The sequence below is a fragment of the Neofelis nebulosa genome, chromosome 5 (assembly GCF_028018385.1).
Source record: "Neofelis nebulosa isolate mNeoNeb1 chromosome 5, mNeoNeb1.pri, whole genome shotgun sequence".
In the NCBI taxonomy this organism is placed as follows: domain Eukaryota; kingdom Metazoa; phylum Chordata; class Mammalia; order Carnivora; family Felidae; genus Neofelis; species Neofelis nebulosa.
The window spans coordinates 118,087,428-118,107,929 of record NC_080786.1 but is presented as its reverse complement, the minus strand read 5'-3'; positions in this window follow the sequence as shown (position 1 = coordinate 118,107,929).

Here is a 20,502-nt window from a genome sequence, read left to right as displayed (position 1 = left end):
TGGAGCCTGTTTCGGATTCTGTGTCTCCCTCTCTCTCTGCCCCTCCCCCGTTCATGCTCTGTCTCTCTCTGTCCCAAAAATAAATAAAAAAACGTTGAAAAAAAAAAAAAAGAAAAACTTTTCCAAGGATTCATACTAAATTTTTGAATTTTGTCCAATTTAAGCAACTTTTAGTTGAACACAAAACAACTATTTTAAAGGGGAAAACTTTTAAGTAAAAGAATGAGAAACAAGATGAAGGAAAAAAATTAAATACAGTTTTGTACATTTTGTACAGATTTGAAAACTTCCTAAACACAATACCATTTGATTATTTGATATAAAATTCGGACATTTCACTCACTTCCACTGTGCCCTTCTTACTCCACAATTTTGTTATCTAATTTAATACTTAATTTATACAATAAAGTGTATTATTTTAATATATCTATTGATTACTTTTAACTGTATACATATAACTGTTTCTCGATTGATTGATATAAATTAATAGAAATATATATAGAAATATAAATATCTATCTGAGTACTAATAATACCTGTTAAGCAACAAGCAACATGTTTGTTTTATGTTTATGTTTACTCTTAGAGCTATACTTTAACATGCACATATAATATTATTATGTTTATTTAAGTGTTTACTGCCATGTCAAATAATGTGCTGTAATGATAATGCCATGCCACTTGAGCCAGTAAAAGTACATTCCTAGTTTTAAAGTCAAATGGATTTTCTGTTCTTACTTTACTCTTAGAGTCATGCCACATTTTAGTTTGCTTTATATTTTCACTCAATCTTCTTTCCATAGTCTTTGTTTAGCCTACTTTTTTTTTTTTTTTAGTTTTTATTATCCTAGACTTTTTTTTTTTTTTTATCCTAGACTTTTTAATTGTCTTTGTGTTTCCCAAATAATAAAGGTCACATCACGGAGGCCAATGTTTTGTCCAAAAATTTCATTCTATTAAATTATAACTATATAATTAAGCATGACACAAGTAATTGACAAATCTGACTGTACATATGTCTGCACATTCAAAAAATTTATTTGGAAAGTACTTTTGATGAGACTAGAACTATTCAGAGCCCTCTGAGCATTATTTTTATACCCTAAATAATAAGCATTATACATTAGGCACTGTAACCTCCTATGTCACTATACATAGTGTAATACCAGTGAGTAGTCTGTATTCCTTCTTAATGTAAAGTAGAAAATTTTAAGAGAGATCACCCACACTAAGTCCAGTTTGAACCAGTTTCAATATTAATTTTGATTCTCATATGCCCCACATAGTAACTCACAGAGGGTTCCATTAAAAGATTTCACTTTGGAGTGCCTGGGTACTTCAGTTGGTTAAGTGTCTGACTTTAACTCAGGCCATGATCTCATGGTTTGTGAGTTTGAGCCCTGCATCCTGCTGTCTGATGTCAGCACGGAGCCTGCTTCAGATCCTCTGCCTTTCTCTCTCTCTCAAAAATAAATAAACATTTAAAAAATTAAAAAAAAAAAACCTTTAACTTCATCAGTATAAACATTCTTGGAAGCCTTTTCTTTCATAGACACATTAGATCTAAAAAATAGTGTTTCCCCTCCTTCATTAATTCCACTGAAGAATCATTTTTGAGAGAAATGAAAGAGAAAATAAAGCAATAATGGTAAGAAAAAACACCCAAACTTCGTAAGCTAGACTACTGGCTAAGATTCCTTAAACTGCAAAACAGTTAAAGATACAATTAAAGACCAATAATTTAATTTTTAAAAGGCTATCATTTCCATGTTTATTTTTTCCATTTTAAAACGTTTCTCACATGGATCCAAACCTGTTCCAAATTAACCAAACTGAGCCTGTTTAGGTTTTGAATTGTCTAAAACACAAAACTAAGTCTGTTTAAATTTTGGCTTTATTTTTGTATGGTGTTTTTATTTTTGTTTTATTTTTAACTCTTAAGCCAATGATATCAAATCAAATAATGTATGTTAATGAACTAATATGTAACATTATATCATTCATAAATATTTTTCCCACTGTGGGTAAAAATTGTCATTTGAAAACATGGCGACAATCAACCTGCTCATTTGCACTGTATGTTTTTAAAAGTACAACTACTACCAAAATAATAGCAATTATCCAGGATCATTGGGAAATATTTGGCTTACTTTTTTCTCTGTAATACAGGTTATTCAAAATAGTTCTTACTTAGTCTAAGCCAATTAACATTTGCAGTAGGTTTTAGAAACAGCCAATACAATCAAAATACAAATTAAAATCGCTGTGTAGAGTAAGCTGCACATATATTAATTGGGTTTAGAAGGTTGGCCTTGATTGATAATATGGTCTAATTGACATAATTAGTTAGCTATCATTTGTACCTATTGTGGTGTCCTTACTTCAAGAGATGATAATTCTGGAGTATGACTAGGTGTTATTTGGAAAATTACCGGTTTCAGCACAAATAATTCTGAGAAAGTTTCAACTTCATCTCGTTAGTCATCTTCAGAATGGCAGCATCTAGGTGACGATAACAACTGGCCATTGCGTTGTATGAGGAGGGAGTTTTATGGAATTCAAGAACCAAACCACAAACGTTTCATGATGCTCAGTGCGATTCAAAAGTGACGATGATATCTGTCTTTCTCTGTATGGCTTATTTCACTTAGCATCACACTCTCCAGTTCCATCCACGTTGCTACAAAAGGCCATATTTCATTCTTTCTCATTGCCACGTAGTATTCCATTGTGTATATAAACCACAATTTCTTTATCCATTCATCAGTTGATGGACATTTAGGCTCTTTCCATAATTTGGCGATTGTTGAGAGTGCTGCTATAAACATTGGGGTACAAGTGCCCCTATGCATCAGTACTCCTGTATCCCTTGGATAAATTCCTAGCAGTGCTATTGCTGGGTCATAGGGTAGGTCTATTTTTAATTTTCTGAGGAACCTCCACACTGCTTTCCAGAGCACTGGGTGTTGTATGGAAACCAATTTGACAGTAAATTTCATATATTAAAAAATAAATAAATAAATAAAAATAAATAAATAAATAAATAAACTTAAAATTTAAAAAAAGAAAAAAAAAACAAAAAACAAACAAAAAAAAAAAACAAAAAAAAAAAACCAAAAGTGACGATGAAGCTGTATTACCCAACAGCTGCCAGCTGATTCTTTTCTGGTCTTTGTATATTGTGGTTGTTACTTTTTATTTTGCGTGTATATAGATGGTTAGCTATATGGCCTAGAACGTATTCCCATAGATATTTTCAAGGAATCAAATTATGTGGCTTTGAGAGGAAAAAGTTTTCAGTTTCAAGTAGAAAATGGATTATGTATTAATCCATAAAATCTTATCCGCCAGCCCTCAATTATGCTTTGGTGCAGCTATACTATTACATGTTTGGAGCATAGAATGAATCTGTCTAGTCATCCCATCATTTTTCTTACATTTTCCCCATAGGATAAGACAAGAGGTAAAATGGATGAGCTGCCACTTTTCCACAGAGGGATGCCAGCGAGATACAGACATTCCTGATGTAGGTCTTGGCGTTAGCTCTAGATTGGCATAAGTCTCCTCAAAATTTCTTTAAGTCACACTGATTAAGGTTTTACAGTCTGTGATGGTGCCAACGTCTGCTCTTGACTAGCTCTTTTTGTAAAGGTTCTGGGTAAATTTTGCATTTAGTTTTGACTTGTAGGCTTATTCCACTGCAAGAAAACGCCGCCTCCCTCCTCCCCCCACCCTCCCAGGTCACACACATTCTTGCTTTTTCCAAGTTACCACCATCCTCAAACCTCGGGAGGTACTGTCAGATTGAGTAACAATGAAATCCCTAAAGCAAATCTCTTTAAAAAATAAAAATCAATTTTTCACAGCTATTCAAAAATGCATAATAATTTGGAGTCTGTCTACTGGGAGGTATCACTTTCTCAACCACAGGCTCCCCACCCTTGCACAGTCTCCTTGTTAGAACCCAGTGTGTGCAAACCATAGGTGCACACACCGGTTCTGTGATTCACTCTAAATGGAAGCACCCACTGTTAGTGACCTGCCTCAGGCAGTTGCTCTGCATTCCTCTGGGATATTGACACTCTTTGTGCTTTCCTCCGAACTGGAATTATGCTTGAAAGCTTGATAATTTGATAAATCTTTTAATTGTGAGCAGTAAATCGTCAAGTTCTTTTTTAGTTTGGTGTTAACAATATTAGCTCTCCCTGCAAAGAGCATACTGAAATGATTAGTTGAAAAGCATCCTGTTAAAAGGTTAGCTTATGCTTTCCTTTTTTTTTTTTTTTTTTGTATCATCTTCTGGAAGCAGCCAACTATTGTAGCTATTTAACTCTTATTATATGAGGTGAAGAAAGCTGAATGTCTGCCATATGCCTGGAAAGGATCAAGTAGTTCATCGCTTACCTTAGAAACTGGGTTTGCATTTATGTGCTGCCTTTAGCTATTTCAATCCACACTACCAGGTATGTTCTCCCCTTTCTTGCAAACAGCACAAATGCTGACATGGGAGATTCTATTGTTTTATTTCATGTTATTGTAAGAAATCCTTGCATTGACTATGATGGGAGATGGAGTCATCATCTTATCATGAAAGTTTTGAAATTAGAACAGAAATTCTCGATGGGTATTGAAGAGGGCATCTTTTGGGATGAGCGCTGGGTGTTGTATGGAAACCAATTTGACAATACATTTCATATATTTAAAAAAAAGAACAGAAATTGTCAATAGGGTGCCACAGAAGGGTTTGGTGGTACCCTGACAACGGTAAAACATGTTTTCTAGGATTCATGTTATCAAAACAAGGCCAAGATTTTTGTCCAGTTATACAGGAACAGGGCCAAGAGGCACTCAGAAATTCTGGGAGAGTCCCAGAGGGGAGGCAAAAGTTATACCACAGGTAAAGGGAAATTTTATGAAAAAAAATGGGAGATAGCTATAACCCCAAAGACTTTTTGTTATTATATGATAGAAACATTGAACTGGATTTGAATTTACTCAATTTCCAATATTTACATTTGACCATTGATTTAATAGAAACACAGAAACCAATTCCAAGGGACCTCACATTTTATATTATATTTTTTCTGAGGACAAATATTTCCATACTTAGATACTTTTTTCTCTGCATTAATACTGTCACCAACCTCCTGGGAGAGGCATTTTATATGGTTTTAAATCCCATCCAGGCCACCTAATAGCTGTGTTACCTTGGCTATTCATTTCATTTCCTGGAGTTTCTGTTTTCACATCTAGCAATTAGATTAATAGGTTTCTCACCAAGATATTTTAAGAATCAAATGCAATAATATATGTGAAAGCAAAATGTCTGGTGGTACCCTATAAATATGAATTCTTTGTCACTTAAAAAGCAAATATCCCTTCGAAGTATAGCAAAAATTAACTGGGCATTTAAAATGCCCAGTACATTGGTTTTCAAGTAGTTGTGAAAGTATGTTATTTTTGTATCTGTTAATTATCAGCAATCTTTTGAAGTATGCAAAATGTACTTTGATAGCTATGAAATACATTTTCTATGTAACAGCACATAAATTCATAGTGTTGTGTTGGAAGCTTTATATCTCTTGCATTAACATTTTTTGTATTCTTATTGCCAACGATTTCGGATTCTCAAATCTTTTTACCTAAATATCGTTGGTCCTCTGCAATTCATCTTATATTAATATTAGTAATATTATAAAGTTCAAGAGTGAACTTGGAATTCTGTGTTCAAATATCTTTAAAGGCTCCTCAAATTCCATTGATATATCTGAGTGTCTTTTCCCTTTCACCATCCGGCTCCAAAACTCATAACCCTTATTTCCAGATATTCCTATATGCATACCTTGTATTTCAGCCAAATTAAGCTGATTTCCCCCTCTAAACATGTCTTGAATGTCCTTACCTTCCTTAGTTTAAGCCAAACTTTCTGTATAAAATACACACCCCCACTCGAAACAACCTGCCTCACTAATTGTCATCTGTTTGTTAGAATTCTATCCATCCTTCATATTCCAGGTCAAATGTAGGGAATAATTTCCCTCATGATCCTCATAAAAAGGATTCTTTTATCTATGAATTTCCATGTAAGATGACATACCTACTCACACACATGCACACATGCAAACATCTTATGGTAACTATCATATTCTGTCTTAGTTCCAGTTTATTTCTCCATGTGCCTTTACTCCCGGATTAGATTAAATTAGCCTAATACGTAAGATTTTTGTTTCTATCACCTTTGTCCCATGGAGCATATCTAGGATAATGAAATGAACCTTTCAATCCTTTGGAATAAGGTTACTGTGCCACAGCAATGAGATTTCTAAATAGGAATGAACTGGGGCGCCTGGGTGGCGCAGTCGGTTAAGCGTCCGACTTCAGCCAGGTCACGATCTCGCAGTCCGTGAGTTCGAGCCCCGCGTCAGGCTCTGGGCTGATGGCTCGGAGCCTGGAGCCTGTTTCCGATTCTGTGTCTCCCTCTCTCTCTGCCCCTCCCCCGTTCATGCTCTGTCTCTCTCTGTCCCAAAAATAAATAAAAAACGTTGAAAAAAAAAAATTTAAATAGGAATGAACTGAGGAGTAGGAGGACGAAGAATCTGGAAGTATGGGTGTCACATGAAGAACTTGGAAGTTTGTTGCTGGGAATGGAAGGAAGGAAGAAGAATTTCTGAGCAAAAACAACAGGGCCACAATGAACAGAAGTAGAAGTTTATGAAAGAGATACTGTTTCATGCGCTTGACTAATGGTGACTGTGCCTTTGGAGGAACAGTGATATATAGACGTTGTGGCCACTTTGAGCAAGAGGAAGAACACTTTGTTCTCAAATGCAAAGACTTGCCCTCTAATGCTCTCTTCATAAATCTTCTGGGATGTGCTCTGATAGCACGCCTCTGCTCACACCACCCCTATTGGGAACATTTGGATCTCTCCCACGACCTCCTAAATCGATTACAAACCTGATAGTTTGCCTTTCATGATCTTCTGGCATCTTTTGAAGTTCTCTTTGGCTAGCCGATGCACATATGGAAGGCTCTAGCCAAACTAGACTGCTCCCATTGGGTACACGTGGCTTCATCTCTCCAGTACCACACTGTTTCTCACACTTTTCACTCTGAATGGAATACGTTTCCACCTAACTGCTCTTCATTCCCTAGAACCTCCGTCTCTTCTAATGTCCTGAAATTCTACTCATGCTTCGAGGCATAATTGAAATGTCCCTTTGTTCATGAGGGCTTCCCAGATTCCTAACAGTGTATCACAAATAAAACGTGACTTCTTTATCTTCTTCATGTATTCTAAATACTTTTATAGAAATTAACAATTAACAAATAATATATATAATATATAATTTATGTGCTCTTGTATTTTTATATAATTTCCTGACATTTAAAAAATATCGTGCATTGAATGAACCAAAAATATTCTTAAAATTTATATACAAATGATAGGAACTGGTTTCATGAGTAAAATTTGAAAAAATTTAGCAACGTGCAATCTTGGATTTTTATGTGAAATAATAAAAGAAAATGTAACTTAATGAGAATTTAGTTTGGAGTATGATAATCTGGAGTTTGTGGTAAAAGCATCAATTGCTGAATTTCACAGAGCTAGGAAAAGTTGACTAATATCAGGAAAACAGAGGCATGAATAAAGCTGTATCTTGATCTAACAGTTTGCAATAAAATCAAATATAACCAAAGAAAATGTACTCCTTTACATTAAAAACAAATCTCAGTAAATTCAGTGGGTAATTAATTCTGGTTCCCAGATAAAACCCTTAGTGAGAGCAGGTAACTGAAATTCGTGATGGTTGTATATCTCAAATTCTCTGCTAAAAGGCTATTGATAAATTTTTACTTATTAAAACCTTAATTCTCACACACCTTGGCTATCTATAATTTCTTCTCTACAGAGCCCAAACTTGGCCACTCCATTCTAGGAGGGAAATGCATTCAACTGAAACGCAAAATAACTTTATCATTTCTCTCTTGTCCAAAAAACAAACAAAACAAAACAAAAATAGACAAAGTTATCTATTAGTGCATTAAAAGTTAGAATTCAGGGGCGCCTGGGTGGCGCAGTCGGTTAAGCGTCCGACTTCAGCCAGGTCACGATCTCGCGGTCCGTGAGTTCGAGCCCCGCGTCAGGCTCTGGGCGGATGGCTCGGAGCCTGGAGCCTGTTTCCGATTCTGTGTCTCCCTCTCTCTCTGCCCCTCCCCCGTTCATGCTCTGTCTCTCTCTGTCCCAAAAATAAAATTAAAAAAAATGTTGAAAAAAAAAAAAATTTAAAAAAATAAAAAATAAAAAAAAGTTAGAATTCAATAAACACTTAGAAAGAGAAATATAAACACATATATAAAACCCCACAGTACCCATTTTAAGTGACATTTCTCATTGAAAACTCTGGTTTGCTCAGTTAGGTGAGGTTTTACATTCACTATTCTAAATACAGGTTCAATTCACTTCTCACTTATTATTTTTGTATTTAAGATCTTTTCATATCAGTCCCTCTCATATATGGTAAGTGACTTGGTAGAATACTCTCAAGAAAGAATGGAATGTTCTGCCATCTTCTCTATCCTTTAGCAGAGATTACTGCAGCATACACAATGATTTTATAAATTAAAGATAGCAACAGGGAGAGGACAATTAAACATCATCAGCAAAATGTCAAGTTGATTTTCTTTCCAAGACATTTAATCCACAAAATAAAAATTTCTATGTTTTAAACTAAATTGTTTTAACCTTTCATTTCAAAGGATAAGCAAACAATAACATCCAGAATTTATGAATTTATTAAAAAGTCATAATCATACCAAAGCCTGGAATGAAGCAATGGATGCAATTTATTCTATGCACAATAGAAAAACAAGAAAAGTGACTCATATGACCTTGTTTCAACTAATTGCTCGTACTTCCTGGGAGAAATTTCAGTCCTCCTTCTTCTGAACTTTTATACAACAGTTGATAAAATAAGAATAACTCAGCCCCTTCCTTGGACTGTTCAACAACAAAATCCTGTCAGTATTCACTCTGCTGAAGTGCTATAATTAGAACTTGCTGGAAGCAAAATTACAGTGATAAATAATTATATTTTCTCTACTAATAGCGCATGTGGGAATACAATAGAGATAAACACAATGAGAGAGAGACAGAGACAGAGCATTCTTTCGGTCTAACATCTTTGATAAAAGCTGCACCAGAGACAGGCAATAAACTTAGTATGCAAGTAGTAACTCACTCCCATGAACCCCGAGCTCCCCAGTTTGTCAGTGTCGAGAAAGAAAGAGTCCCTGGCATTCTTGGGAAATCAATGACAGTGCCATGTTAAATGCTCCTTCATGGGTTATTACAGGTCAATCCAAGCATCTCTTTACCCTCATTCTCTGTCACTTTGCGATTTTCTCCACCAGTTTTTAGTTTTCCTTGTTGGAGTATCATGATTAAACAAACACCAGAACTGCCAGATAAATGCAGGTGGATTAGCTGTGCAAACATAGAAAAAAACCTGACCTACAAATGTCACGGAAGACGTGTTACATAGAATGTACTTTTCCATAGAAAAGATAATAGACAAAGGTTAACTTGACAGTTGTACAAAAATTTTCATTTGCCTGTATTGCCCAGAGGAATTGTCTTATGGGAATCGAAGCTTTTTTTGTCTTCAAAAGGCATATAATTCCTGTTCACATAGGGATACCTTTGACCCAATAATACCCTCAACAGGGGAACACCCCTTGATCTCTGCTGGATCTGCCCAGTGCCCCATCTCATCCTCACTCTGTCCCTTAATATAACGAGATGCCCTGAAAGCTTGTCCAGCCTAAGACATCAGCCAGCTCAGACCTGTCTACTAAGCATGTTGTTAGAGCTAGAATTCCAGATTCAGGGTGGGCCGGACTTCTTCAAGAATCAAAAGCTTAAACAGAAAGAAAAATAACTAAATTGCCAGCTATGTGGTTTGAGGACACAAATCACCCCTTCAGTGTTTGTGCTGGTTGAGAAATATTCTCATGCAGATGTGAGCAGCAGCCTTATGGGAAAATAGTCTGTTAACTAAGAACTATCTGTGCGTATTATGAGGAAAACACCAGACCAGCTAATAATACAATTCCATTTGTTTTAAAGTGTGTTGGGGGTTCGGGGGGGGGCATGGGACAATATAGTACGAGCTATATCACTAGAAGTTTTGTTGGAAACTAAAAGAACACAGTATTTTGTGACCCACCTGATACACAGAGGAAACTTTCCACATATCCTCTCTAAAAAGCTGACTCTGGGGGCGCCTGGGTGGCTCAGTCGGTTGAGCATCCGACTTCGGCTCAGGTCATGATCTCGTGGTCCGTGAGTTCGAGCCCCGCGTCGGGCTCTGTGCTGACCGCTCAGAGCCTGGAGCCTGTTTTGGATTCTGTGTCTCCCTCTCTCTCTGACCCTCCCCCATTCATGCTCTGTCTCTCTCTGTCTCAAAAATAAATAAACGTTAAAAAATTTTAAATAAAATAAAATAAACAAAAAGCTGACTCTGGTACCAAATACTGTTGCCTCCAGGTGCCTTTGTAGCAGCTCTTTGGGTTCCTTTCCATGATCTTCACACTAGAGTTAAGTAGGGTGTTGTTTTCAGAGATCCAGTTCCTTCGGCAGCCCCCCAATATTAAAATCATTGTTTGTTTGTTTGTTGCCTAGGAGCCTCCAATCCCTCCATGCACTTGCTCCATATGAGTAGCTATGATTTAAAAAAAAAAAAATCTACTTTTGTAAATTATTGTCAGCCTATTTGGCATTACAACAATTATTTGATACTTTGGACAAATAGCCTCTGGAAGTTTGAACAAGTTGTGGCTTTATGGTTCTTCTTCCACAATCTGGCCACCAGGTGGTATTAGACAATGAAAGCAAGGGTTGGACTCAATCTATCAGCACTTGGGTACATAAAGTGATTCAGTCTCTGCTTGTAGCATGGGAAAACATCCTCTCGCTTCCCTCCAGAGTTCCAAAATGGATCACTCTATTCTGAGGGTTTGGAGAGCCAGCCTTGTTGTTTGGTTAGGTGAGAGAATCTGCCAGGAATCAAATGATTTGGAGGAACAAGAGAGATCTAGACCTTGGCACCTGCATGAAAAAAAATGTAGGCCATTCATGCAGAGTAAGGCCCAGCCACTTCTCCAAATACCTGTCTAGAATACTGTCATTTCCACCAGTGAACAATTATTTCTAACACACCTTGGAGAAACAGACTCTGAGTTAATGTTTTTGGAGCTTTGGGAAGTTCTGTTCTGATTCTTTTAGTTTTCTCAATGTTGAAAGAAATGAGGTCATCACTAGAGAATGAAGATAGGGAAGAAGCATTTGAGGTTGAGGAAAGAAGAGGGATATGGAATCTTCTAAGGTCATAGGAAAATGGAAAGTTTGGGAAATGAAGTTTTATTGCTGTGCAACATTAGGGGACGATTTGCAATTCTTGTTCATAATTTCAAGGTGATCATCTTAGTGGTATTTTTCCCCCAACACATTCAGCTGCTTGGTTAAGGATGTGAAGTAGGCACAGTTGGATTTAAGTGGAGTTAGGATTATATCTGATGATTTATGCTGAAGTATTTTCAAAGAAAATGTATCACAGAAGATATAACACTGTTTGTGACCCAAACTGTGCATTTCTAAAACCCAGCATGCCTTCTGAGCTTTGTTGCTCCTTACAGACTACAGGTGTCAGATATTCCAAACTGAACGTGTCATTCCCATGACCATGCTGCTTAAAACCGGCCCTTCCTATTAGTGTCGTTCCTTCCTTCTTCCCCACCCCTCACCCAACAAAGCACTTATCACAGTTAAAACAATAATCTACCTCTTTGTTATTTCTCACTCTCTTTCTTTGAAATTTAATGTCAGGGAACATCAGGGAACATCAGGGAACATGTTCCATGTTTTGTTCACCACTCCATTTTCAGGGGCTACTAGCTAACACGTGGCTACCGCATAGTAAATACTCAACATGCATTTATGGAATAAGTAAATGAACAAGTGAATATGAAGAAATAAATGAATGACAGAAGAAAACAACCTGGCTATGGTTTTGCATCCAACACTTTACTGGTTGTGATGAGATAAGTGCTGTTTTATTACTGGTACTTATATCTCAATTATAGTTGGCTTCTTGATTCGGGCAGAGATCAGGGCCAGAGCCAGTCTTTCCAATGTCTCTGTGACTCTGCCTCCCTAACCATTTCCCCAAAGCTGCTCCCCAAGGAATATTATACATTTAGCCAACTATTCATTTGGCATGGAGTAAATACGTAAATTATGAAGATTCATAGAATACAAACTTTTCAGAAACCCAAGTATATGAAGTTACCTTCATTAGAGTCGAGACTTCTAATTTAACAGAGGGTGACTTTACAGCTTTCGCCTGCTTCAGCCCCAGCCAAAGCAGGTTAGGCAATCTTTCTTAACTGTTATCCTTGGCAGAGCTCCAAATACAACTCCTGGGTTAAAGCTGCAGATGACTCTGCTAAATTGGTTGCTTCACATGATGGATAACACTCAGGGTCTTGGAACTTCTTTTTATACATCCTTACGTGCACAGACTTACTTTTCTTTGCTACTCTTCTCCATTTCTCTACTTGACTTCGTTCCTTTTTCTTTCTGTAGACCTGTTCTGCTTTGCAAGTCTGTAAGAGCCACATTTATGCTCTTACAGACTTATTTCATGCTTATAAGTCTGCTTCTTTCATGCTTTATGTCTTCTCCAATAGTAAGATCTGGGTCTCAGTCTTCTTCAAATATTCTTCATCCAGGCCCTGCATTTCTCATAAAGTTAGCATCAACAAAGACTGACGTTTTAAAAATAACTTTGAGATATGTCTTATCAATTAAAAACTAACACATTTATAAACATACTTAGGGCAAATTTATTCATGGAAAAATTAGGAAACTCTAAGGGATCCTGGGTGGTTCAGTGAGTTAAGCAACCAACTCTTGGTTTCAACTCAGGTCATGATCTCACGTTTGTGGGTTGAGCCCACATCAGGCTCTGCGCTGATGACCCAGAGCCTGCTTGGAATTCTCTCTCTCTCTCTGTCCCTCCCCTTCTCATGTTCTCTCTCTCTCTTTCTCTCTCCCAAAAATAAATAAAATAAATTAGGAACCTCTCATTCTCTTTTTATTCTTTAACACTTAAGTATATTTTCCAAATAGTTTTGAGGAAGTTTTCTACCTTACTGCTAGAAATACCAATGCAAATTTTGTTAACATAATATTGTGACACTCGGGGGCAATAGCATTAGCATTAGCAGTATACTGAGAATGCAGGTGGTTTAAGACAGAACTGGGCTATATAACATGTTGCATTTATCCAAGTTGCATTTGAAAGCAAAGTAGGATGTGCGTTTCCTTTTCTTCAAACCTCCACTTTCTTCTATGGGCTAGAGTAAAACTATTTGCCAACATCTAGTCAAGAAAGGCTTACTCACTTACTCTGTTTCTAGAATAAGTGAAATTTGAAATACACTTTGGCTCAGTTATCCGTCGTGATTCAAGCAAGAGAAATTTTAAACCAAACTCATCCAGATAATTGCCCAAAATCTCCATTTCCCTTTGGTGTATGAACACAGTCTATAAAATATTTTGGAAGGGATTATTTGCTTCATTTTAAGGCAGTGGATTCCCAGGATGAATTTAATAAAAGTGATTTGTCATCACCATTGATTCATGGTTAGTAGTTATCCTGGGAGCTTGGCACTATATGCTTAACTTTAAAATTTTGCAGAACTTATAATTTCTACCTTCAGGAGTTTATCCATTACAAAGAGCAGAATGAGAAGCTTTTTAGAATCAGACGGATGCTACAGTAACAGTAAGTGACTGAAGTAAGTGACTTCTAAGGTGGTAAATACCAGATGGGGAGAAGGATATACCTGTGCCACAGCTTCATGAAGAAGTTCTTAAAAATATGCCCATAGTAATTTCTAAGTGTGTGTGAAACTAACTTTGGTTTGCCTTGTAACTCTCAAAGTTTTAAATAATTATATTCAGAAAAAAATGCAAATGAATTTTGCCAAAACCTTTCCTCCCTGAAATTTCAATCCTGTGGGAGTTTTAATGAAATGCACTGCATATGTTTCTGATTCATTTTTTACTTATTAAATCATTACAGAGCCTATAATAAAGCATTGGGTTGTACTTTTCTTAGTCTTTTCAACACAACTTCTAGGGGAAGCAAATATGCATTGAAGTCTTTGCAGAGTTAAAACTGAGCCCAAACTGCATGGTCTGTGGACTGAAAAGAGCCTTGCAATTTGCCATGTTCTAGTAAGTGGGACACAACAATTGAGAATGATTTCTATTGTTGGTTTTTGTTTGTTTTGTTTTGTTTTGTTTTTTGATTGTTTGTTTTTGATGTTCTGAAAGGAACAGTCTCCTTAATATAATATTCTTCACAGGTTTTATGGGGTTAAGGAAATAAATCCAAAAACAAGTTAAGTACCAGAGAAATGGAGTTCTGGAAAGATTTTAGAGTAAGAAGCACTCACTAGGAATCAGTCTCCCTACCCAGACAATAATTACACAGGGTTTGTCTGATATAACTGTTTTGGAACTCAGGAGTCTATTAAAGGCTTATAAATTCCAGGGAAGCTTTAAATGTGAAACTGTAATTAATTTTGGTCAATTTTAGCCTTTAGTTAGGTAATGGTTCCCTACTCCACACCCTCCAGCTATGGGCACATTTTCCTTCAGCAGTTTTCATGAAGCTTGTGGAAGCCTGGATGGGCAATAAGGACTCTGCTCTCCAAACATCAGATATCTGTATTCTGATTGCCAATTGCTGCTTCTGATCACAGAGGTGCAGAGGCAGAAGCATGAAACCACTGCACCTCCTTATCTTGTTGTAGGTCCCCTTCCCCCCCGCCCCAGCAGAAGTAACTTCCTGGGAATTCAAAGAACTAAAATGTTTCACATTTTTGTTATTTCCACTTCGGGGAGTCTAACACTCAATACCAGGATATTAAAAGGCAAGTTCATATATGAGAAAAATTAAAAAGTTGCCACATATACTCAGGGAAAATCACAGGCCCAGGAAAGACCTGGAAAGACCTTAAACTTACACTTCAGATTGATTTTCAGCACAGAAACAGCTTACAGCAATAAACAAAACAAAACAAATGAATGATGGCAAAACCTGGAAGAATTTCACTTCCACCATTACCACATTATTAAATTTAAATGTCCAGTATTCAAGAACAACAAAAAATTACAAGACATACAATGAAACAAGAATGTATGGCCAATTCAAAGGAGAAAAATCAAGAGAAACTACCCCTTAAAGAGAACTGACACATACCTACTAGACAAAGACTGTAAAAACAACTGTCCTAAAAATGTCCAACAAGCTAAAGAAATACATGGGAAAAGCCAGAAAAAGTATGTATAAATAAAATTGTAACATCAATACAGATACAGAAAACCTTTTAAAAAAGAAGAAATTCTGAAGCACCAAAGAACAATAACTGAAATAAAACATTCACTAGAGGGACACAGAGACAGATTTGAGCAGACAGAAGAAACAGCAAATTTGAATATAGAACAACTTAAATTATTAAGTCTGAGGAACAAAAACAAAAAAGATTGAAGAAAAATGAAGAGAACCTAAGGGGCCTGGAAGACACCATTAAGTACACCAACACGCACAATGTGAGAGTCCCAGAAAGAGAAGAGTGAGAGAAAGAGGCAGAGACAATATGTGAAGAAGTAATGACTGAAACTCCCCCAAATCTGATGAAAAACATGAATACAAATATGCAAGAAGCTTGGCAAACTTCAACTAGAATGAACTCATGAGACCCACACTGAGACATGCTATAATCAAAAAGCAAAAAGCCAGAGGTAGAGAATCTTGAAAGCAGCAAGAGAGAAGTGACTCCACAAGCAAGAGATCTGTGATAAGATTTTTAGCGGGGGCGCCTGGGTGGCTCAGTCAGTTGAGCATCTGACTTCCGCTCAGGTCATGATCTTGCAGTTGTGAGTTTGAGTCCCGCATGGGGCTCTGTGCTGACAGCTCAGCGCCTGGAGCCTACTTCAGATTCTGTGTCTCCCTCTCTCTCTGCCCCTTCCCCACTCATGCTCTGTCTCTGTCTCTCAAAAAATGAATAAACGTTAAAAAATTTAAAAAGATTTTTACAGATTTCCCTTAAGGAACTTTGAAGGCCAGAAGCCAGTGGGTCAATATATTCATGTGCTAAAAGGAAAAAAAAAAACCTATCAATCAAAAAACCTACATCTAGCAAAACTGTCCTCCAAAGTTGAGGGAGAAATTAAGACATTCTTAGATACACAAGAGCTGAAGAGTTAATTATCACTAGATCTACCCTATAAGAACTGCTAAAGGGAGTCTTGCAATTTGAAATGAATGAACTTTAGACAATACTTTAAGCTGAATGCATAAATAAAGAACACTGACAAGGTAAATACATGAGCATACAAAACTCAGTATTTTTTTTTAACTTTGGTTAGTAACTCCACATTTTGTTTTTTTACATAATTTAAGACACTAATGTATTAAAATTTTATTATCTTATGTTTTTGGACGCATAATTCATAAAAATGTAATTTTGTGACACCAACTACTGAAAAAGGTAGTGATGGAGCTATAAAGGAGTTTTTGTATGTTATTAAAATTAAGATGGTATAAATTAAAATTAGTGTGTTATAACTTTAAGATCTTAAATGTAACCTCCATGATAACCACAAATAAAATAACTACAGGATATTTTAAAAAATAAAATGAGAAGAGAAGGAAACATTTCATGATAAAAAAAATTAAACACACAAGATGTTTATGGAGGACATGAGAAAATCTCAAGTGGAAAGCATATAGCATATGGAAAAAAAATAGCAAAATGACTAAAGTTCTTCCTTATCAGTAATTAATTTAAATGGAAATAAAAATTAAAGTCTCTAATCAAAAGGCAGAAATTGGCAGAATGGATTTTAAAATAAATTCAGCTGCATATTAGTTACATGAGACTCACTTTAGATCCAAAAACACAAATGAGTTGAAAGTTAAAGAAAAAAAAATGTTTCATGCAAATAGTAACCAAAAAAGAGCAGAGGTAGCTATACTTATATCATAGAAAAATAGACTTTAAATCAAAAAAGGTGAAAAAGACAGAGAAAGATATTAATAAATATTAATGAAAGGTTGATTGTAACAGTTATAAACATCCACACTTCTAACAGCATGCCATCATCATATATGGAGCAAAATAAACAGATTTGAAGAATAGACTATTTTACAAGAAGAATTGAAGAGTTCAATACCTGACTGTCAATAATGGGGAGAATACCAATAGGGATAAGTAACAAATTAGAGGACTTGAACAACACAATAAACCAAGTAGATCTAGCAGATATATCCAGAACACACTACCCAACACCAACAGAATTACATTCTTCTGCAGTGTACATGGGACATTCTCTGGGATAAATCATATTCTTGGCCACAACTTAAGTCTCAGTAGATTTAAAAAGATAATTGTCATACAAAGTATCCTAGCTGACCACAGGGGATGAAGTTAGAAATTAGTAACAGAAAGAAAACTAGAGAGTACATACATTTGGGGAAATTAAACAAAACACTCTTGAACAACCAATGGATCAAAGAAGAAACCGTGAGAGAAGGCAGGAAATACGTCAGGGCAAATAAAAACAAAAATAAAACATACTAAAACTCACAGAATACAGTGGAATTTGCAGGGGAAAATTATAGTTTTAAATGCTTACATTAAAAAAGAAGAAAGATCTCAAGTCAGCAACTTGTCTTTAAGTGTAAGGATCTAAAAAAGACAGAAAAACTAAGCCCAAATTTGACAGAAGGAAGAAAATAATAAAGGTTACAGAAAGATAAATGAAATAGAGAACAAAAAAACAATAGAGAAAATCAATGAAACCAAAAGTTGATTCCTAAAATATCAACAAAATTCATACGACTCAAATTTGTAAAGCAAGAAATGAAAGTTGTGGCATTAATACCAATTCTATAGAAATAACAAGAATAAGATAATACTATGAATAATTCTATACCAACAAATCGATAATTTAGTTGAAATGCAAAAATGCCTGAAAACGAAATACTTACTAGAAGTAAACCATGAAGAAACAGAAAATCTGAACAGACCTACCATTAGTAAAGAAATTGAATCAGTAATCAATAATATCCCATCAAGCAATAGAGCCCTAGATCTGATGGCTTCACTGGTGAGTTGTACTAAACATTTTAAAAAGGACTGACACCAATTCTTAAACTCTTCCAAAAATAATTGAAGAGCAGGAAATATATCTTAACTCATTCTATGAGGCATGCACCATTTTAATATCAAAGTCAGAGACACTATAAGAAACTTACAGACCAATACCCTTATGAACACTGATGTAAAAATGCTCAATGGAACACTAGCAAATGGAATTCATCAGCGTATTGAAAGATAATATACTGCATCCAAGTGGAATTTATTGCTGGAATGCAAGGATGGTTAAATGTACAAACATTGATCAATGCAATACATCACATTAACACAGTGAAGGGAGAAGACCTCTAATGAATCATGTCAGCACTTTTAGTACTTGACAAAATTCAAAACTCTTTCATAATAAAAATACCCAACAAACTAAGAAACAATTTTGAAAAGGAAAAACAGAGAAGGAGGCATCATACTTCCTTATGTCAAAATTTACTACAAAGCTACAGTAATCAAGACAGTGTGGTACTGGAACAAATGCAGACATATTGAAAAATTGATGTGATGGGATGGGATGGAATGGAATGGAATGGAATAGATAAATGAATAGAATAGAATAGAATAGAATAGCCCATAAATAAACCCTTGCATATAGGGTCAAATGATTCTTGATAAGGGCCCAAACTAATCACTGAGGAAAGGGCTTTCTCTTCAACAATTGGTGTTAAGGAAACTAGATATCCACATATAAAAGAATGACATTAGAGCTAACACCATATACAGAAATTAACTTAAAATGGATCAAAGACCTAACTGTAAGACCTAAAACTCTAAAACTCTTAGAAGAAAATATAGTGAAAAACCTTTACAACATTGGATCTGGTAATGATTTCTTAGATATGACCCAGAAAACACAGGTATCACAAGAATAAACAGACAGTTTGGATTTCACAAACATTGAAAAAAAATTATGCATCAGAAGACACTATTAATAGAGATATCATTCCATACCTGTTAGGATAGCTTACTCTTCAAAAACAGAAAATTATAAGTGTTGGCAAGGATGGAATCCTTGTGCACCATTGGTGTGTAACACGGTGCAACCACTGTGGAAAACAGTATAGTGAGTCCTCAAAAAGTTAAAAATAAAACTACCATATGATACAGTAATTCTAATTCTGGGTATATAACCACAAGGACTTAAAGTGGGGTCTTGAGGAGATATTTGCACCACCGTGTTCATGGCGGCCTTATTTACAATAGCTAAAATGTGGAAGCAACACTGTGTACATCAGCAGATGAATGGACAATGGAATATCATTCGGTCCTTAAAAAGGGAGGAAATTCTTACCTATGCTTTCAACATGAATGAACCTTGAGGGCATTATGCTAAGTGAAATAAACCAGTCACAAGAAGACAAATACTGTATGGTTCCACTTGTAAGAAGTATTTAGACTGGTCAAAATCATAGAGGCAGAAAGAAGAATGGTGGCTGTCAGGGACTGGGGAAAGGAGGATTTGGGGAGTTACTGTTTACTGGGGATAGAGTTTCAGTTTACCAGATGGCAAGAGTTCTGGAGATGGATGGTGGTGGCAGTTTCACAATAATATAAAAGTACTTAATAACACTGAATAGTAGATTGAAAATACTTAATATGATAAATTTTATGTAGTGAGACTCTCATCACAATAAAAAATTGAAAAAAAAAAAGAAGTACCAGAGGAAAACAAATATCACTTTTACCTCCTTATGTTCTAAGGTGTGATCAAAAGTTTTACATTAATGTCCTTGGGATACTTATGTTGATGTTTCACATAAGCTTGAGGTACTGTTACACTGTTTGTATGATATTTTTGTATAAAATATGCCCTACATCCCTCTATACTTCAAATATCATTAACATATTAATATAAACACAACATTTTCTCAAGGTTTTACATTGAAGTTGCCTCAGGAGTTATATGTAACTTAATACTGGAATCAGACATCTGAGTTGCATATGTGATTATTGTGTAATAACATCAGATACCTCATCTATAGTAAAAAAAAGAAAAAGACAAGTGACAAAGATAAGGGGAACTTGTATAATAAATGAATAACACCAACATTTATGTAATACGTTCAGGTTCTATGTACATATATTATCTCAGTTAATACCCTTAATACATCTTATTTCCATTTATTTTAAAAAGATTTTACAGATTTTAACAACGATAAATGTATCATGAATGTTGCAAATTCACCCCTTGCCTAACTGGCTAAGAAGTCAGGTT